Genomic DNA, 22243 nt, shown 5'->3' with positions numbered 1-22243 from the left:
GTTAGGAGATGCTGGGGGTGTATTGGGGCAGGCTCTGTGAACAGTGGTGACAGAGTGTGTTAGCAGATGCTGGAGGTGTAGCAGGGGCAGGCTCTGTGAACAGTGGTGACAGAGCGTGTTAGGCGGTGCTGAGGGTGTATCGGGGCAGGCTCTGTGAACAGTGGTGACAGAGCGTGTTAGGAGATGCTGGGGGTGTAGCAGGGGCAGGCTCTGTGAACAGTGGTGACAGAGCGTGTTAGGCAGTGCTGAGGGTGTATCGGGGCAGGCTCTGTGAACAGTGGTGATAAAGCATGTTAGGAGGTGCTGGGGTGGGCCAGGGGCAGGTTCTGTGCTGTTGACACTGGATCTTCCATCTGGGCAGGGCTCATTGTCTCGTCGAGAAAGTGACAGCTACAGAGGCTTCAAAGAAGAGGGAGTGAGTCGATTGTATGATCTACAACGTGCAGATGGTATGAAAGGGCCCCAGCCATTTACAACTTTCACCGAAGCCTGACGGTGTGGTCCTGCGAGCCTCAGTTCCTCTGAGAAACCCCAGGAGTCACGTTGCCTGGGCTTGGATTCATCTCATCACATCTCCAAATGTCCTGGAATCACGTGCTCTGTCTGTGGTATTAAGGACCCTTCCCTGATGATTAAAGATGAACTCCCCCAGGAGAACGCACACCTGCTGTGCCTGCCAGACCTCCGTATAAACCTCCAGCCTGTAGAGCTGTGTGGTGTGTTCACACACGTGTGGTTGTGAGGGACGTCCCTCTTCACAGGTGCGGACTGTGCCACGGTCCGTGTTGCAGTTCTCACAGGGAACAAACAAACCGTCGATTACCTAGGAAGCGTTTGCTGTGTGGGCAACTCGTCTCGGTGCAGGGAAGAACCCGGAAACCCTGCTCCTGCTGAGGCTGTAACTGGACCTGTGGCTCCCCCGTGGTGTGGTGCATGTGCGACAGTGTGGGGTGGTAAAGGCTACACGCGTGTGCTCGTGGAACTCGGAGACACAAGCTCCATGAGGCTTGCCATGGATGGGAGCACGGAGCCGGGGCCCAGAGGAAAAATGGGGAGTTAGACAAGGATAGGGGTGAATCCTGCAGACGCCAGGAGCTGGTCCTTTGGTGAGACTCTTAGGAAAGCTGAATAGGGCAGAAGCTTAGGAGACTCCACAGGCGTGCCTGGGAGAGGATAGTCATAGACTCCAGGTAACCAGAGGGGGATGCCGAGTTGAGGGAATTGTGATTGTTGAAGTACCTCAGAGTATGCTGAAAGGCAATTTTCATGACATTGTGTGCACTCAATACGGGATGGTTTTAAAGAGGGGAGAACCGTCTGCCAGGTGAGCTAAACATCTGCTTTTTGTAAGGAATCTGGCCGTGAGATGTTGGCCCGTGAACGGCAGTGCAAGAGGGCAGAGGAAGGCCTGGACGGTGGAGAGTGCTGCAATCTTGGAGACAGAGGGCAGGTGTGATGAGCACAGTGTGAGGCCTGTGGACTTCAGTCGGGGCCTGAGACAGGGCCTCCTAGACACGGCGTCACTGAGCGGGGAAAGTGGCTGGACAGGACAGTGACGAATTTCTGCTCAATGGTTCCACAGCCTTTGCCTCGCCTCACCAGCGCCAGTCAATAATCGCTCCTTAAGTGGCAGACAGGCTTTGCCACGCTGAACAAGCAGAAATTTCCCCTCTGAGACGCCCAGAAGCTTCTACCTGCCCAGGGTGTTGCCTGGGGATAACGAGTTCACAAAATGCTCTCTTCACAAAAAGCACTGCGCTTGCCTGGAGGGGACAGCTACAGACTGACCCCTGTGGCTGGATAGCACCCTTAAGTGTGAAATAAGTTACTTAAGATACAATTGTTGGTAGTAATGAAATAATCTGCCGACTTTTCTTTCTGAGAAAATACACCTAACTGGGTGGGAACTCGACATCACACCTTAAGTGGAATTTTTTCCCTGTATATCCACATGTATTTTTGAGAGCTTAGGAACTAAGTTGTCTCCAAAGGGACTGACATGCAGCAAACCATTGTGATGATCTCTGCGTTCTTTATCTCTGAACGTCTCCGTGCACCTCATTCTGCTCAGCCTCTTGCTGGACGTGGAGCGGCTTGGCTTTGCTCTCCAGCACGGCTGGGGTCGTGGGCGCTGGGAAGTCTCTGCCAGGCAGGCTGTGGACGTGCAGCTGGCAGAGTCAGTTGGATCCGTGAGATCACAGGAGACTGGCCCCTCCAGGTACACGCCATCTGAAAGCAGAACCTTTTTAAGGGCGGGCAGTGGCTGAGTTGTTGGTACTCAGCCAAGGAGAGTATGTCCCCACAGCTGTGGCACGGCCTCGCTCTGGGCTCACTCTATGGCATGACGCCGGCCCTGTTCTGTGGAAAACCATAACTGCTCAGGGCTCTGCCACGGGCCAGCATAAGGCATGGGCTGGATGCACAGTCTGGGAGTGGAGGGAGCGGACGGCGAACCGGGAGGAACCTGCGGCCTGCACGGTGAGCGAAGCACTGCCCAGCTGTGAGTGGCCGACGCAGGTAACCATAAGCCAAAGCTGCCTCGGACTAAAGGAAACGTCCACACCTAGCTTGGGGTGGAGTCACAAACCTCTGCACTAAACTGAAAACCCGCTCTGTGACAAATAAAACTAACACAGTACTTAGACAGTGTTTCTCTTTCAGAAAGGATTCTATTTCCAGTACAATTGAGGAGGAACATTGTATCTCTCTCTCAGTGGTGAAACTCTCCAGGTGTTGTCCAGAGTAACATTTTGGGGACAGAAAAGATGAGAGGGTGCAGGGCTACCCAGGTCAGAGTTGTCACCTCAGGTCAGAGCTGTCCCCCGAGGTCAGAAAGGTCCCCCAAGGTCAGAACTGCCTCCCCAAGTCAGAGCTGTCCCCCCAGGTCAGAACTGCCCCCCCACCCACATCAGAACTCCCTAGGTCAGAGTTGTTCCCTGAGGTCAGAAGGGCCCTCCCAGGTCAGAACTGACCCCCCCAGGTCAGAACTCCCCAGGTCAGAGCTGTCCCCCCACCCAGGTGAGAACTGCCTCCCCAGGTCAGAATTGCCCCCTCTCCACCTACGGGACGTGGCCCAGCCTCTTGTGGATAAGCATGGTGGGGACGGAAGAGCGGATGGAAAAGTGAGAAGACGGGTGGAAAGTCAGACAGGCCGGCCTCAGGCCCGTCCCATGGCTTCGGGAGCTTGGTCCCTGCAGGTTCCCTCCAGGGCTGCTACGCCTACTGGACACGGTTTGCTTAGCCAGGCCTGCGTGGAGTGGGGACTCCCTGCGTGGAGTGGGGCTTTCCTGCCCATCCTGCAGCACAAACCCAGTCATAGTTCATCCTGCAGTTACAATTTAGCAAGTAACTATTTTTCTTTTCTTTTCTTTTTTTCTTTTTGGAGATGGAGTCTTACTCTTGTTGCCCAGGTTGGACTGCAATGGGGTGATCTCGGCTCACTGCAACTTCCACCTCCCGGGTTCGAGTGATTCTCCAGCCTCAGCCTCCCAAGTAGCTGGGATTACAGACATGTGCCACCATGCCCGGCTAATTTTTATATTTTTAATAGAGACGAAGTCTCGAACTCCTGACCTCAAGTGATCCACCCACCTCTGCCTCCCAAAGTGCTGGGATTACAGGTGTGAGCCACTGTGCAATTTAGATCAATTGTATCTAAATTGCTGCACACTACGTGGCTATGCAGTCCATCTCAGTTTTGTGCAGGTCCGTTGGTCCGCTCCTCAGTAAAGTGCCCATGAAGCCCCTTCCCTATCAACTGAAATTCTAGAGCCATTGCTAGTTGAACCTCACTGGTTTCTGCCTTGTGAGAGCTGGGTGACCTTAGGCAAGATAATTAATCATTGTATACTTCAGTTTCTGCAATATTACCTATGTCATAGGTTTATTGTTTTGTCAAAGATGTAAATGAATACATTAAGGATATATAAAGAAATCAGGATAGTGTCTAGCATTCAAAAGTGCTGGCTGTTGTCAAAGTTACTCTTTTCATTTTTAATATAAAAATGATGTGGGTGTTACAGGAGACAGATGTGGGGGAGTGCAGGTGAGCAGAGAACTGTTGTCTCGGGAATTCGTTTCTCATCTCTGCAGTCGTTGAGGAAGAGAAGCTGAGACGTGGAGCCTGGATGTTCCTCTGTGGTCTGCAAACGTTCAGCGCTTCTCTAAGCTCCCATAGCTGTTGTATTTGCTATTAAATGACCTAAAATTTGCTGGTAGTTTGTCTTGACTGTTTCCTCGTTTGGGGTCTCCTTTTTGCCTTTCTGAGGGTGTATATGAGCTTCTTTCCTCTTTGAGAGCAAACGCTTATTCTTCCATGAAACATCCACTGTTCAGCGCGGCGGTTGACGTGCAGAGCGCAGCTCAGACTCATTGAGGGGGTTGTTCCGTCTGAGTTCAGTGACCACTGAGGGCTTAGCAAGATCTTAGGAGCTAGACTCAAGGTCAGAGGACTTCCTAGCTATCCAGGAGTTCCTTTAGAGGAGAACCTGAAATATTTGAATGCCCTTAGTGTTTTCCTAGCTTAGTTTTTGGCTGATTGTCCTGAATAGTCTATAATTGAGCCTGACAATTACTGTTGCCCACTAATGTATACACACCCATTTATTCATTTATATCTTTGACAATTTCTTAACGGAAGCCATGAGTTAAGCTGGGCGCTGTGCTCAGAATTCGCATAAAGAAGGTAGAGTTGAAGAACCTCACATTGCCATGCAAAAATTTGAGATAAACATGTCATTAAAATAAGATTACTGCATTATGTTAGAAAATATGTGCCTTTAACGTTGCAAACAGAGAGACAAGCAAAGTAATCCAAGTTTCAAGAACATTTTAACAGAATAATCCTTCCTAGGGAGGCCGTGCTAAGCTGAGCCGCAGAGCCTTCAGAAGACAAGCTGTGTCCGCGGCCGAGGAAGAGTCTTTTGTAGCTTAAACCTGGAGCTCCCAGAGGAAAGGGGGCACAAGATGACAGAGACGGGTGGATTCCATGGAGACTTACGAGCTACGGAGTTCAGGCTCCAGACTACAGACTTGAGCAGATTTGAGTGTTTATAAAGAAAATCCTGGAGACAAGTAGAATGTGCTTTTGGGAACAGAGAGCTGAAATCTGAAACATCAGGTATGCCAGTCTTTGAATGGTCTGTGTGTGAGACCATGATATCCCGTGATGTGACGCAGGGGGTCAGGGTTGCAAGATGTGTGAGAAGCAGAAGGTCATCACTTGATAAGCCAATCATTTCCACAGCTCCCAGCAAGGAGGCGGAAGCTCTGCGTTTCCTAGAGTCCAGTTCTGGGCCCCATGACACACACATTTTGCCATGGTGTAGAACGCAGAACGGTGGCCTAAAGCAAATAAAATTATTTAATATAGAAATAGTAGAATATAGACAAATTGTAGAAAATGAGGTTGATGGTGTCTGCAATGATGACATATTGCAGGAACACTAAAGATTTCTAGAAGGACAATTCCAAGTATCCAATAAGAAACTTATTGGTCCATCTATAACAATCAAATACTTCAGTTTTAATTGTAAAAAAATTCACGATGTTGTAATAATGCTTTATTTCATGTAAACATGCAAGAAAAAACCTTTTGTAGGAGTCCAGAGTTTTATGTAGCAAAATGTTCTAAGAGTCTGATAGGAACAAACCTAGGCTCCAATGAAAAGTATTTATCATGCTCCTAAAACAATCAATATTTCCCAGAACATAAACCATGAGCTCCGCATTTTTATTTTATCATGGCACAGTGGAAAAGGGGGTGGCATATTCCAAATACAATCTATCAAAGTTTTCCTTATTTTGTCCCATATTTACTCTTTTTTTCTTGTAAAGCCTGTCAAGGCTTGAACTGTTTCCCTAGCTTTAAAAACATGGCAATAAAAGACGCAGGAATCAGAGGATTCTGCCCCATGACTGAAGTATGCTCTTGGCTGTGCAGCCAGGTTAAATCCATCTCACAGTGCCCGGCATCCTGCTGGGTGGACATCCACGCTTCCCCTTTTCACTGTCCCGACCCCACACTAAGAACTTGGTTTCGGAGTTGACCGTGTCAAGCCTTGACTTGCACTAGAAGGGACACTCCTATTGCACTCATAGGGCACAGAGCAGCCTATGTAGAGTTTGGATTTTTTAAAAGATTTTGCTGCAGCACCTAACTTCGAACCTTGGCTTAACCATTGGAAGCACATGCAGTTCCTCAATAGATACTTAATGGCTTCTAAAGTAGGTTGCCAGTAAGGGAGAAAAGCTTTCATCTATAAGGTGAAAAAGGGCCGACTGGGATCTGGGGCTCCATCATCCCCCTGCTCTGAGATTCTAGGTCTGTTTTCTCTTTCGTCAGACAGAGGCTCAGGCCAGACAGTGTACATCAAAGTTCCCTTCACGTGTCAAATATCAGTGGTTCTGTGACTCTAGGTTCATCGATTCTAAATCATTTCAAATGTGTTCAGAGACAGATTTACAGCGCAGTCCACGAAGCTTGAATGTGAGCTCCCTCGGCGGCCATCTCTTGCAGGGACTCAGGAGGGAAGCTGGACATATGTCTGTCTTCACAGTCTGGACAGCTCTCTGTCCCATCCCATGTCCTGTCTGCCGCCCTTCCCTGGTGTCTGGTGGCATTGAAGGGATCATGAGGACTTTGAGATCCAATTTGAAAAGAGATGAACTGCAATAATTTCACTCTGGCATGGTGGGATCCACTCGTGGTTCACCGTCACTTCTGTGGATAGTTGAATTACTGCTGATCTTCCCAGTGTGGAAATGGCTTCTAGAACATTCATGCAACCACCGTGCCTCTCACCCGGCCTGTGACACCAAGGAGCAGGGCCAAAGGTCAGTTCCAACGCAGAAGTGTCCTCCGGGGCCCAGGCGGACGGGCAGCCAGGCAGACACAAGGCTCAAAGGCTTCGACCCCGAAGTTACTCTGTGGGAAATTCTTCCAATCTACACACCCTAAATTATATGCAGGTTCATCCTCACCTCATCCAAACAAAAGTCCTCATGTGTCAAGCATCTCCTGTCCAGAATGCAGTACATGCAGCGATAAACACATCACACACAGGAAAAGACGTATGGCACAAACACAACGGCAATTACATGTGCAAGATAGAACTTTTCAGAACCCCAGCATCAGCGATGCCCAGCGGGACTGGCAATTGGAAAAGCAACTGCTTCTGTGGCGGGCCATGGGTTTAGGCTCACCGTGCTGTCACGATACAACTCTATTTCCCGCGTCTCTGGAAACTGAGTTTTCTTTCTGTTCTGTCTATGGAAAACAACATTAAAATAGAGATAACCATTGGCACATGAAAAGGTGTTTGAATAATATGCAGAAAAATTGGGGGGAAATGTGCATGTGAGGCCGTTATTCAGTGGAAACGCTGTAACACGTTCAGATGGGCCTCGTGAGAGAAGATTTGCTAGGTTTTCAGATGCGTAATGTGTTGAGGTTTCTCTTCTCACTGCAGGCGAGGGCTTCCTGCTGTCCTTCCTATTTGTAATTTGGTTTTACTTTTCTTAGAGGGCTTGCGAAATCATTGAAGTATCAAAACCTGAATCCACCCGAATGTGTCCATGGACCTGAAAATTATCAGATATTTAGACAGGGTGTGTTAAAGGGCTCACCGTGCGGCCGTTTTATGCCGTAATTATGTGCACAAATTATTGCATGGCCGGCTTCCTACGCAGAAAAGGACGTGGGAGGAGCAGAACCAGGGTTTCCAAGTCCTGTCCTCGTTTAAAGCGCGCCAGCGCCCTCTGGTGCTCAGGCTGCGCAGCGCGCCGGCTCCGCGGGTGCCGCCAAGGGCCGGGCCTGCCCAGGGGCCTGCCCGGAGTTCCAGACCTGCAGGACTGTGCACGGCTCATCAGACCGGGCCTGTCCAGGGGTCCAGGCCCTCAGACCTGCAGGACCGTGCATGGCTCATCAGGCCGGGCCTGTCCAGGGGTCCAGACCCTCAGACCTGCAGGACTGTGCACGGCTCACCAGGCCAGGCCTGTCCAGGGGTCCAGACCCGCAGACCTGCAGGACCGTGCAAAACTCATCAGGCCAGGCCTGCCCGGGGTTCCAGACCTGCCAGACCGTGCATGGCTCATCAAGTCGGGCCTGCCTGGGGTTCCAGACCCACGGGGACCTTGACTCTATCAGGTGGGAACCGCCCCGCGGGGCTGGAAAAGGAAGAGTGCGTTTTTCTCTTTCTAGCATGGAAGGATTGTTAAATGGACGGATTGTTAATTATTTATTTCCTCGTAGTTTTCTGTGCTTCCGTTTCTCCTTTTTGCCTCACCTGCTCTTTCCTCCTGAATCCTGATGATTTGGGTAAAACCAGTGGTGAGGTTACCTGGGAAGAAGCTGGGAAGCCGAATGTATGAAGAGCGGGGGTTCGGGTGGGGGCCATGGAGAGCCCAGGCCCGGGAGGCCTGCAGAGCCTGGGAAGAGGGAGGCTCACCCAGTGCAGGGCCTGGCCCCTGGGGGTCCTCCTGCAGAGGAGGAGGGAGGCTCACCCAGTGCTGGACCTGGTGCCTGGGGGTCCTCCTGCAGATGTAGCCATGAGGGCTGCTGGCCCCTCCACCCCCAACTTCACTGTCACTCCTGAATCCCAGGCCATCCCAGCCTCGTCTGGCCGTGTGAACAGTAGGTCTGAATTCCAAAGATCTGGGTCTTGCTCTGACTTTCCCCATTTGCTGCAGTTTGAGGAAGTAAAGAATTCTGTTGGAACCTTCATGTGTGTACATTTTAATTTTTAAAATAAGGGTAAAAACATTCCACCACTGCAGGTGACTGTGAAAATGAGGAGGGAGAGCTTTGTGGAAGGACACGGAAAATTGCTCTTAGAGCCAACAACTGCTGCTTCCTTCTCCCTGCACCCTTCAGACAGGCGCCGTTCCCGTCGACCCCATGAAGAGGCAGCATCATGCCGGGCGATGGGAACAGAGACTGCAGCGCGGACAGACGTTTGTGTTGCAAGCAAACACACACCTCCAGGGTAAATGTTTATTCCAGAGGCAACACCGTTCCCACGCCCAGCGAGTGTGCATTCTTTCTGGATTCAGAGCCCCACAGTTGTGTTTGTGAGTCATCAATGGTGAACGCTGGGGCCTTCTCGGGACAGGAGTGTGATCCGGGTCTCCGTTTTCAGGTGACAACACCAGTCCCCCACCCACCTCACCCCAAACAAAGAGGCCACTGATCCCGGCCGCACAGACACTGGCAGCCGGCAGCTATGCGGCCCCGCCTTTTCATTTATTAAGCAGAGATTAATAATGGTATATTTATGGCCTGTCTGCAGCCGAGCGACACTGTGGCATTGATTCACCTCTGACCATAGTCTTGCGGGAACAACGACGCTGTTGAGCTTGTTGCTAGATTTATCACTTGAGGAGGTGGGAGGAGAAGGGGGTTACTGCAAATAGAAAACGCACCTCTGGAAACCGTTATTTATGGGCTGCTCAGGAACTGACCCCAAGACATAGTCACGCAGTTTCCAGTAAGTGGGCGCTGGGACTGGCGGGGCCTCCCCAGGCGGTGGCCGTCGGAGGCTGTGGCCGGGAGGTGGCCCCGGTGCTGGCCGGGCCACACGAACAGCATCTGGGGCAGCCGCGCCCCTCCATCCCCAGGCCGCAGTCTGGCCACCCTGGCAGGGCATGCACAAGATTTACACATCACCGGCACCCACAGAGTCAACAGACCAGCTCAGCTTTGTCATTAGCGTCCCCACATGGCACAGCGGAGGGTTCCCACGTCACCTCCAGAATGTATTATGCAAGGGCTATTTCTGTTTTTCTGTATCTACTGAGAGGTTATGTCAGGCAGCCCATCAATGGAAAAACGTGAAAGCAGGTTGTGACAGAACGAATATTCAGCCCAGCCCAGCACTGGACACAGACTAGGAGTCCATAAAATATTAATCTTTGTGGGCCGATGGATTTTTGTCAGCTTCTGTGGCTTATTTATCTTCTTTTTTCTCTTTCTTTCTTCCTTTTCCTCTTTAAAAAAAAGAAATTTAAAATGCATGACATACTACCAGTTGTTAATGAGAAAGTAAAAAGTGTAAGAAGTATTCTAAAAATAGTAGTTAGCTGTTCTTTCTGTATTCCTATTTGTGATTTTTTTTTTCTTTAATAAAAAGAATCTTTGTGTTTGCGTCCTGGCGGGTTTCACTGCACTGAAAAGTGGACTGATGTAATTTAAAGTTAGCTAATGTTTAAAAAGCGGTTGCTGCCCACACTCAGCATTTGCGGAGTCAAATGGAGACTGTGCGCGTCCTCGCTGAGACTTATCTCAGGAAGCGCACAGGCACAGCGCTTGCCCTGGGAGTGAACAGGCAACAACAGTATGGTCTGCTCTCACGTCTGATGTAAAACACTGTAAAGCACAGTGTGGGAGCCTAACTGGCCAAAGCCATTTGGTCTGATTTCATCTGATTACCCGTCTGTGTCTTTTGCTTAATTTATTTTAAAAGAAAATCCACACGCTTTTTGTTTGTGCCGCACTTTCACTTGAACGGTGGTGCCCTGAACACATTCACAGATTTCGCTCCCAAATACGGCCCGGAAGCACCCGCCACCACCACCGGCTGGAGGCCGACCCTGCTCGGGAGCTTCTGCCTTCTGGAGTCAGTAGGTCCTTGGTCCTCCCCAGGGCACCTGTTTTCTGGGGACTGGGGCAGAAGATGCTTTTGCAAACCTGCAGACGACACCTCACCACAGGTGGCTCAGCAGGGTCTCCATCCCCTTCACCTGCTGCCTCTCCAACTCACAGACATCTCCTCGTAGCTGCCAAAACACCTAACTTCCAGACCCAAGCCCATCAGGACAGGAGAAGCACGGCCCGGCCCCCAGAGTCCCATCACGCAGGAGACAGCCCCAGGATCCCTGCACCTTCCTGCTGTTTCCAGCGACGGAATGAGGCACCTGGCTTCCAGTGAGCACCACTCTCGGGCGAGGTGGGTGACGCTGGCTTTGCTTTTCTGTCCGTATTTTTTTGTTTTTGTTTTCTGAGGTGTGCCATATGATGAAAAGATGTTGGGTCCTTGGATGCAACTTTCAGTGGGAGAAATGTTTCATCCTGGGCTGTGATTCTGCAGGAGAACCAGGTGGTTCTTCTGACGAGACACACTCAGTCCTCGTTTTTGACTGTAAATGTTTCTGGGGCAAGTGTAACAGGAAATGGGGAAGGGAATAGGCCCTAAGTCATGGAGAATAACCTTTTCATTACTTGGAACTTCTGTTTCAAGAACTAAACATTTGCTGTTACTCATCCTGTCCTCAGCCACCCTCACGCAGACAGTGCCCCTCCCTCCCCAGTATAACAAATATTTAAAAATTCACCCACATACCATATTGAATTTTTTCTATAAAAATTATAAAACATTTTACAAAAATTTGAAATAATTGGCTATAATATCTCATTCAATTAATAATTTTCTATGACACAAGGTCCATTTGGGACCTACTGAAAAGTAAGAAAATCAATCTACAAAATGTTTTTAAATGTTGTGATCGTCACTTTGGGAGGCTGAGGCAGGCAGGTCTCTTGAGGTCAGGAGTTCAAGAGCAGCCTGGCCAACATGGTGAAACCTCGTCTTTACTAAAATACAAAAATTATCTGGGCGCACTGGCAGGCGCCTGTAATCCCAGCTACGTGGGAGGCTGAAGCAGGAGAATTGCTTCCACTCGGGAGGTGGAGGTGGCACTGAGCTGAGATCTCGCCACCGCACTCCAGCCTGGGCGACAGAGCAAGATTCCATCTCAAAAAAATACATAAATAAATAAAAGTTATGATCGTTTGTGAGTACACAAGTGAAATTTTTGTGGGTGAATGAGTAAACCTTTATTAATTTAAAGTTTGCAGTCACTTTTGCTGTCCGGAAGCCAATAAAATTGTGTTCAGAAACATTTCCGTAGACTCTTAAAGAGCTCGTAGCAGCAAAAGAATCATGTGTGTAGTGCCTGCACCGCTGTCCGTGGCTGACCGCATCAGTGTCTCTGGCCCCTCCATAGGAGGATGGACGATGTCCCTTGAAGATCTGTTTGTCTCCACCTACCTAGAGACCTGCATTTTTCCTTACCTGGCAAAATGGACTTTGCAGTGCAATTAAATTACTGTTTCAAGCTGGGAATCTGCTGGTGAGATGGGGAGGTGACCCTGGCCCATCTGGGGGTGAGGACGCTGACACAGTCACAAGGCTTCTCATAGTAGAGAGGTTGGGGATCCAAGTTAGGAAAAGGAGCTGTGACCCCAGAACCAGAGGCTGAGGTGTGGTGATGGGGAAGGGGCCGGGAGCCCAGGATGGAGGGAGCCTCTCACGCTGGGAAAGGCAGTAAGAGGGATTCTCCCTGAAGGCTCCGACACCTGGACTTCAGATGCCTGGATTTCAGACTTGCGGCCTGCAGAACTATGAGGGTATCAATCTGTGTTGTTTTAAGCAGTGATTTGCAGTGATTTGTTACAGCAGCAATGGAAACAAACGAACAGTCCTAGGACCGTGATCGCAGAGGCTCCTGGGGTCTCAGGATGAGATGTGGGGCCCGCTCCCCCTCCTGCAGGGTCTCTGCTGGCCTCTGAGGATCCCTGTTCCAGACGAGGGGTTGGCTCACCTGCCCCCTAACTTGGCATCTTCCAACATGATGGATGTGGTGCTGCTCTCCAGCTGCTCAGAGGGCGAGGCCAGGACAGGGGCTGTGCTCCATGGATGGGAGTTTGTGGCCCAGTTGTGGGGAGTATGGAGAGAAAGAGCAGGGGATGCGCTGAGGTGCTGGGGACAGGGAGACCCCAGGCCGGACAGGTGCCCACCTGCAGGCTGTTGGGCACAGAGTGGGCTGTTCTCTAGGAGTGAGATGCCAAGGTTTCGAATGTGCCCAGCATTAAGGATTCAAAGATACCTAATATCAGGAAGATGGCCAGCCTAGGACGGATTAGGAATACCAGTAGATCTTTTTTTTTTTTAAAGGTAGACTAAAAAAGGTGTTTCAGCTGTGAAAGATTAATACTGATTATAATCACCCAAGTGACTTGCTAATTATTTTCATCAAAACTGACCACAAAGGATATGTCCAGATGCCAGGGTAAAAACAGAGCCAGGCAGTTTTATTCACGGATTGTTCATCCTTTTATTCTTGGCTTATCCAGGAGTCCAGAGCTATTTTAAACAGCATCGTTAGAACCATCTCTGCAAACACTGTCCTCTGGTGTGCTGGCCGTGGACAGGTCTCCGCCAAGTCGTGGCTCCTGTCATCCTGACTTAGATGCTGCTGTTTTAACACTGACCTCAAGGGACTGGTGGCTGGACCTGCGCGGCCGTCACTGCCCCAACCCAGCAGAACCCCGTGGGCGTGGCTGCACGCGTCTCCCACTAACGTTCAGCATCGAAAGTCGGGGAATCCACATTTATTGCAAAGTTCAAGACAGCTCACTGGTCTGGATATTCTGTTTTATGTCTTGACTACACACTTAAACTTGACTACACACTTAAACTCTATGAAAACAAGTTCTGTGTCTGTTCTCTGAGATTAGTAACTCCCTTCTTTCATATCCACAGATAAGGGAAAAGTACACCGAAAATAATGTTTGTAGGTAATTTCTAGGCCAGGCGCAGTGGCTCACACCTGTAATCCCAGCACTTTGAGAGGCCGAGGCAGGCAGATTACCTGAGATCAGAAGTGCAAGACCAGCCTGGTCAATACAGTGAAATCCTGTCTCTACTAAAAATACAAAACATTAGTCAGGTGTGGTGATGTGTGCCTGTGGTCCAAGCTACTCGGGAGGCTGAGGCAGAAGAATCACTTGAACCCAGGAGGCGGAGGTTGTAGTGAGCCGAGATCGTGCCACTGCACTCTAGCCTTGGCGACAGAGCGAGATTCCATCTCAAAAAAAAAAAAAAAAAAAAAAAAGAAAAGCTATTTCTATACTTTGAATGCTCACTTTTTAATAATTCTGTTTGTCAGTATCCCAGAAGTTGATTCTATTTATGAAAAATGCACCTGACATCCTGAGAACACTGCAAAGTGTGCAATCTGGACTGGCCTCTGGGCACACAATTGTCCGGTTGCTGAGGGCTGCCCCGAGCTGAGCATTGCTTTGCGAATGTTGAATGAGCACTTACTCTATGCTTAGCTGCACAAGAGCCCTGAAGCAGTGTGGGGTTTGTGGAAGAACATGGGCTCCTCTGGTGCTCAGCGAGCCTCCACACTGGTGGAGAAAGACGAGTTTCCCCTGGTGACAAGGGAAATAAAGATGGGATGAAGCATCCGCCATGGGAACAGCCCCAGGGCTGGGGTCCTAAAGGCCGAGGGCATTCAGATGCTGACGCTGGAGGCCTCCTCAGTGAGGGAAGCCAGCGCCTGCACTGGTGGGGAGGATGGGAACACCTGGCCACAGAGAGAGGAAGGGAAGAGGACGACTCGGCACGAGGCTGGCTTTGAAACTTGATTGGGAGGGAGTCCAGCAAAAACAGGTAAGGAGCTAGGTAAGTTTATTCACTAATTGTTCATCCTTTTGTTCTTGGCTTGTCCAGGAGTCCAGAGCTATTTTAAACAGCATCGTCAGAACCATCTCTGCAAACACCGCCTGCTGGTGTGCTGGCCGTGGACAGGTCTCTGCCAAGCCGTGGCTCCTGTCGTCCTGACTTAGATGCTGCCGTTTTAACGCTGACCTCAAGGGGCTGGTGGCTGGACCTGCGTGGCCATCACTGCCCCGACCTAGCAGAGCCCCGTGGGCGTGGCTTCACACGTCTCCCACTAACGTTCAGCATCGAAAGTTGGGGAATCCACGTTTGTTGCAAAGTTCAAGACAGCTCACTGGTCTGGACCTCGAGGGTGTCCCTGAGGCCCATCTCTCCGAGTGTGCATTGGTTGTAATGGAGGAAGTGAGTTTTCCTTGGATTCTGTCCTGATTTGACCTCATCATGCTCCAGGACGCGGACAGCCCGGCTGGGCAATCAGAGATTGATGTCCTCGGGGAGCCTGCGATGCTCCTGCTGAGAGCTTCAAGGGCTCAGGAGGTGAAATGGCTGACTCTGGGGAAAATGGGCTCCTGGAGAGGCACCTTTGTTTCAGGGTGGTTTTAGGACTGTTTGGTGAATGCAGCAACCTCACCCAACTACGGCCTCAGGGCCTGGCTCCCCTCAGCCCCGCGGGGCTTTGATGGTGACCTGGGGACCTGTCCCAGAAGTTGCTGGCTGAGTACAACAGACTTTTGCTGACTGAAGGAAGCAAGGAAAAGAGTTTGGCTGCTCAGGACAATGACTGCATTTAATGACCTCTCCTGCTAGAAACAAAAACCAGTGGCTCAGGCCTGGGGATGAGAATCAAGTTTCACAGATGGTGGCGGGAGGAGTTCATTACACCAAGCACAGCCGGCCAGCGTCCTGCAGCTGCACACGATCCACGAAAGGCACCTCCACCTCTGGTCTCATCTCAAGGTCTGTCTCCGTCAGCTGGGAGCGAAAGGGACAACATTTACAAGCGTTCTCTGGAGACAGTGCAAGGTGCGTCCTGGAGCCGTCCGGGACAAGGGCTCCTGCGCCGGGTGCCTGATACTCTCGGTGCGACACTTGCATCCACTCCTTTGCTTCTGCCTGGATCTCTCCCCGACAAACTTTGTGTCAGAAGAGAAGAGGGACCTCTGGGGACATAAACGTCATCGTTACCAAAACTTTAAGGCCACTTTTCAACAAAAAGGACATCTTTTAAAGACTTTCAGATCAGAAACAACGCTGTCTCAACCCTCCCATTCCTCCAACCCCAGATCTGTGTGCACTGCCATGCAGAATATATCAAATCGGACTTTTACTATGATAATCTGACTTTTATCAAAGAGCACTGAGAGGGGACAGCCTGACTGAAGACCACCCAACAGTTGATTTTTTTTTTAAGTTTTTGAGACAGGGTCTCACTCTGTCACCCAGGCTGGAGTGCCATGATGCCATCACGGCTCACTGCAGCCTCAGACTCCTGGGCTAAAGCGATCCTCCCACCTCAGCCTCCTGAGTGGCTGGAACCATGTGCCTGCATGTGCCCGCACCACACCTGGCTTAAGTTTTTTTGTTGTTGTTGTTTTTGTTTTTGTAGAGATGGGGATGGGGTCCTGCCATGTTGCCTAGGCTAGTCTTAAACTCCTGGGCTCAAGCAATCCTTCCTCAGCCTCCCAAAGTGCTGGGATTCTAGGCATGAGCCCCCACGCAGCTCTGTGGGAAGTCAAGGCCTCATCCCAGGAACACATGCCGGGGGGATAACCAGGGACACTGGCCCTGGTTTTCCACCTGGATCTGGGAAGGAGACATCACACAGCTCAGCGTCCAGGAGGCAGGGCAGCCCGAGACTCAGGCTCAGGTTTTCCACCTGGATCTGGGAATGAAGACATCACACAGCTCAGCTTCTAGGAGGGGGGGCAGCCCGGGACATGCGCTCAGATTTTCTGAGCTCACCTACCTGGTCTCTCCTCACTCACCATGTGAGCCCAGGTAACTTCCTGAATGCCTTCATGCCTCAGTTTCCCCATGTGCAATAGGAGTTTTGTGAAGACTAATTGAATAATAACTATGTCGGAACAAATGTATCAGCTCTTGGCACTTGGTGATGTAAACCATGACTCTTCACTGTTGTTATCATTTGATACTTGAGCTTATTGCCAAAGGTTTCTCTGCAGGAAGGTACAGCTCTCTCGAAGGCACTGAGCTCCGTTGGGGAACGTACTTCCCAACTCATAATTTCCTTCAATGTTAAAACGTGAGCCAGTTGCCTGTGACTTTATTCCTTTCATGCATTTGTGAGTTTACTTCAAGCAAATACAGGTAAGCTCTTCATGTTCATGTTTTCACACTCTCAAAGGCAACTCCAATTCTGATATTTTAGGCTTTAGTCAGTTCATGTTTATCCTGTCTTCAAATTGTTCTAATTTTATACATGTCTATAATAGTTATCTTAGGTTTCTAAATTACTTTTTATCTTTTTATGTTTTATAGCTATACCTTTTTTCATGATTTTAGTGCATTAATGCCTGGGAGTGACAGCTGTTTACAATTCAAATCTCACATTCTGCTGCGAACTCTCCTCCTCTGTGTCCGGAAGGTTCTATCCACGACTTCCCTTTTGTGCATTTAGTTATTGGCACTGCTCTTTCTCCCCTAAAAGAATTCTAAGCAATTAGACTTGCTTGATTTCCCTTTAAGGACTTGAACTCACTTCCCCCAGCGAGTCACACTGGCTTACTTCGTCATTAATCTTACGTTTTAGTCTCCTTTCCAAGAACCTGCTCATCTGTAGTTGCCCTGTCTGTGTTGGAGTCCTTCTTGGAGATGGGGTCATTTTGATAAAGTCTCAGAGCAGAGGCAGTCACATGTCAAAGCCATGCTCCTCTGATGCTGAGCCGGTCCCTTTATCCCGTGCCCCATCCTCCTCTGTGTGAAGGACGAGTCAGACAAGGCCCTTCCGTGTACAGGACCTGACTCATAGCTCTGAAACCTCTGCTTCCTGGGCCATGTGTGGACGGGCACTGTCTCCTTGAGTGTACACTGTGTGGTTTTCATTCTTCCATCCGTGGCCTGTGGACCTGGGAATAGGCGACGTGGCTGCATCGAGCCTCTAATTGGCTTTCTTACCATAATTATTTTTATTTTTATTTTTTTTTGAGACAGAGTCCCGCTCAGTTGCCCAGGCTGGAGTGCAGTGCCACAATCTCAGCTCACTGCAACCTCCGCCTCCCCGGCTCAAGCCATTCTCCTGCCTCAGCCTCCTGAGTAGCTGGGATTACAGGCGCCACCACCACGCCCAGCTAATTTTTGTATTTTTAGTAAAGACGGGGTTTCACCATGTTGGCCCGGCTGGTGTTGAACTCCTGACCTCAGGTGATCCACCTGCCTCGGCCTCCTGAAGTGTTGGGATTACAGGCGTGAGCCACTGCACCCGGCCTACAGTAATATTTTTAAAACGGCTTTCTCCTGTTTTCTTTGGCCTGTCTAAACTTAAGTGTCCATATTTCTGTTTTCTGTGTTTGGATACGTATACATATACATATAATATTTCCCCCGTTTTCCATTTTCCTTCAATTTCCTAAAATTTGCCTTTCTCCCTTTATTTTATTTACTTCTTACATTATTCTTGTCAAGTACAATTGCTTTTGAATATAAAGTATTTTGGTTCATGATGTTCATGATTTTTCCTGAGATCCTAAAATTTTTGAGGAGAAATCCTTGTCTTCACTGATAAGACTATTTTATTTCAGTTCTTTTCTTTGCATCCCCCTTAACCAGTTTAATAGCATTTTGTCTTGATTTCGTAGTATGCTAGGTTTTCATCTTTGTGACTATGCTGTGGCCATTTTTTACTCACTAGGCTTTTGAACTCAATTTAAACAGAATAACTTACCGGTGCAAAATATGGGGTCAGATGAGTAAGTTGGAATCAAAATTCTGCCGTGTTGGGCAAATTATTCACCTACATGTTGTGAAGTGTTGTGTTATTGCTCATTATTTATTCTTATTGGGTCTTAGTAAAATTATTCTTAGCATTTGTTAAAGAAAATAATATTCATCATTTAAAGACCAGACGGTTCGATCTAATGAATTTTAATAACACAACAAATTAAACCATGTTCACCCCATTCTGTGAGCGGCGCTGCCTGCCTTTCTGCCCTGGCACAATGTCCAGGTTTGGCCACCAGGGGGCACTTGAAACCTGCCTTTCGGTGCCTGGTCGTCGTTCCCTGAAGTGAAAAGTTGCCCTTCCGGTTATTTCCCTTCCTGTTTGTCTGCTTCCTGGGCTGTGTGGCTGCATTATCGGATCTCAGAAGCTTATGAACTTTAAAAACGGTAATAAGCCCTGCAAAAACCCCCTTTGTGCACGTTTTCAAAAATGTATTTAACATCCAAAAAGAATGTTATGACACTCACTGCCTCCACGAGTGAAAATGTGTGTGCACGTGTGTGTGTGCGTGTGCATATATGTATGCATCCGTGTGTGTGCATGTGTGTATGTATGCATCCATACCTGTGTGCATGTATGTGTGCATGTGTGTGTAGGTATGCATGCATCAGTGTGTGTTCATGTATGTGTGTGTGCATGTGTGTATGTATGCATCCATATGTGTGTGTGCGTGTGGGTATGTATGTATGCATCCGTGTGTGTGCATGCGTGTGTGTGCATGTATGCATCCATATGTGTGCGTGTATGTGCATGCGTGTATGCATGTATGCATCCATACCTGTGTGCATATATATGTGCGTGTGTGTGTATGTATGCATGCATCAGTGTGTGTGCATGTATGTGTGTGTGCATGTGTGTATGTATGCATGCATCCATATGTGTGTGCATGTGTGTGTATGTATATATGCATCCGTGTGTGTGCATGCATGTGTGTGCACATGTATGCATCCATATGTGTGTGCGTGTATGTGTGCATGTGTGCATGTATGCATCCATACTTGTGTGTGCATGTGTGTATGCATGTATGCATCCATGTATGTGCATGTGTGTGTATGCATCCGTGTGTGTGCATGTATGTGTGTGCATATGTGTGTGTGTATGTATACAGCCGTGTGTGTGCGTGTATCTGTGTGTACACGTGCATAGCGTGCATGTTTTTGTGTGCTTGCATGTCTGTGTGTGTGTATGTGAGTCCCAGATAAGCCATCAACTAAGAAGAAAACAGGCTGGCCGTTGTCTAGGGCCTGCCTTATATCTGCCAGAGTCCAGAGCCCATAATTCTTCCCTTTAGATTTCTGCCTTTTCCACAACTGGCACTGACCAGCAGAAACAGAAATGTGTTGTTAGGTCACCACCATCACCTTTCTGCTGGTCCACGTGTATGTTAGGTTCTGCTGCTGGCAGTGGTGTGGCAGGACGGGGCCGTCACTTGTGCAGGTCTGCGTCTCAGATGAACGAGGGTGAAGTTTTGATTAGGTGCCCTCTCCATTCCCTGAAACTCTGGAATTCTAGGCCTGTCTCTTCCTTCTTCCCTCCCTGCTTGCTTCTCTCCCTTCTTTCTTTTCTCTCCCCATCCCACCATCCCTTTTCCCTTTTTCTCCCCCTTCCCTTTACTCCCTAAATAAGTGTCTGAGGTACTGACCACAACACCATGCTCCCTGTGTCCTTTGGGAGTGTATTCAGAACTACAAGAAATCACTCCGTTCCTTCTCCTGCGTGCTCACTGGCCTTGATTCTTGCCATGGGAAGAAGGCAGGAACTGGACACCTCCATCATCTTCTCTTTTTAAACTTTCCAACGTCAGGACAGCACCCTTCCCTCCACTCTCACCTTCAGACTCTCAGAGGAAGAGTTATCTTCACCTCGCGTTAGAACCTCTTCTCTGCAGCCAGGACCCGGGCATCTTCACATGTCCCCCAGAGTTTTCTTTCCACTCGACTTTGCGCCTCATCCCTCATGTTCACGTTCCATTTAGAGAGGAAGCCACACTGGCCCTGAGCCCCACATTGCTTGGTGTGTCCCATCACTGCTCCACTGATCTTCCTGTCTCCTGCTGAGACAGTGGTGTGGCCCCCGAAGCTGGGCTCCTGCCTTCCCTTGCCCCGCCCCCACACACCCTCCTTGAGGCTCCAAGAGTAAGAGGCTGTGGGCAGCCTCAGTCCTCTCCCATCTCCATCTGCTTTCAACCAGGAACTAATTCAGGCAGGGGCACCGCAGTGAACCCTTCCTGGCAGGACAGAACTCTGGTGTTGAAGACGAGGCACAACCACCCTCCACCAGCCTGGCTGAAGCTTCTGCAGAACCGTGCTGCCCTCCGGGTCCCTTCCCCCGATCCTTCTCCCTCCCCAGGAGCCTGAAGCTCTCCCCAGCTTCTTGTGCTCTCTCTCCAATAAGTCCCTTGGAAAAAACTGATCCCATGTTTCCATTTGTTATGAATCTGCGTTTCTTTATGTCACAGAGCTTACTATTAACACTTGCTTTAAAGGAATAGTGTACTAATTACAACATGGAGGTCAGTCTCCACTGATTGACTTTTCTTCTGGGATTGGGTCCTTTTTTTCTGTTTCCTCGGTTGAAGGTTGTAAAGGTTTTGCCACCGTCCTGGACACTGACGGTCGTGTGTTCAGACTCTGGGTTCTGTTATATTCCTCCGAACAGTGCTCAGCTGTGTCGTTGCTGTTGTTGGTAGAGCAACACTCACTAGACTGGAAGCAAACTGCAGGCTTTGTCTTTGGACAGCAGGTCAAATCTCAATTCAGACCTTTCACTGGGCTCCTGGAGGCCTATCTGGCATGTGCATGTTTCAGGGGTCATCAGGTATTAGGGCAGAATTTATACACAAAATGTGTGGATGCCCCTCTCTGTCTCTTTTTCCCCAGATTTATACTCAATGTTTTTGTGTCTATGGTTGCCCCCAATTTTACCCTTTGGTTCTTCAGATGAGAAAGACTGCAAGTTACCTACTGGAGTTTTACTGCCTCACATGGCCCACTGGAGCCTGGCCTTGGGCTAGAAGCTGTGAAGCTGGTATATTCACTCAGTGCCAGCTCCTCTCCTCCAAGTGCTAATTCTGGCCCAGAATCTGCCTGCTTTGGAGCATGATGTAAACTTGTCCTCCTTTCATGCTACATACAGGCCACGGAAATGGGACACCCACCCCAGGGTGTTCTGGGACCAGCTTGCATTGATTTGCAAGAGTCATTGTTAAACATTCTGCAATTTCCAAGTGGGCTGTTCAATCATTTGTAGCTTGAAACCAGAAATTCATTAAACATGGTGGGACTATTTATACCATGGTACTTGACAAACTACAAACCAGGTCTCTCTCTCTCTCTCTCTTTTCTTTTTGTGGGGAGGGCAATTAATGAGTACACTACTATCCAAGACATATACCACTTTATTTCCTCAAATGTTGACTCCCATTCAGGACTTGCCAGCTTCTGGTTGTTCTCTATTCCTCCAGATAACTGTTATATGTCTCTCTCTCTCTCTCTCTCTCTCTCTCTCTGTGTGTGTGTGTGTGTGTGTGTGTGTGTGTTAGGAGTATGGTAGTAGTTCTACAAAAGAACAACTACAAAGGAAAACTCATAGCTGTTATCTCAAACGAGGTGAATAGGCTCTGATGGGAGCCTTTCAGCCATTAGTATAAACAAAAACGGTTTCAATGTATCCTCAATAAAAAAATCCTCTCTTCTTTCTTAGACAACGTGTGATCTCTGTTCCTATGACAGACTCTTCTGATCCAGTCATCTCTACTCATTCCTTAGGTTAATTTTTGGCCTGATCAACATTAATGCTCATATAAGGGCTTTTCATAATCAAT

Source organism: Macaca mulatta, chromosome 4 (assembly GCF_049350105.2).
Source record: "Macaca mulatta isolate MMU2019108-1 chromosome 4, T2T-MMU8v2.0, whole genome shotgun sequence".
NCBI lineage: Eukaryota > Metazoa > Chordata > Mammalia > Primates > Cercopithecidae > Macaca > Macaca mulatta.
This window is presented reverse-complemented; position numbering follows the sequence as displayed.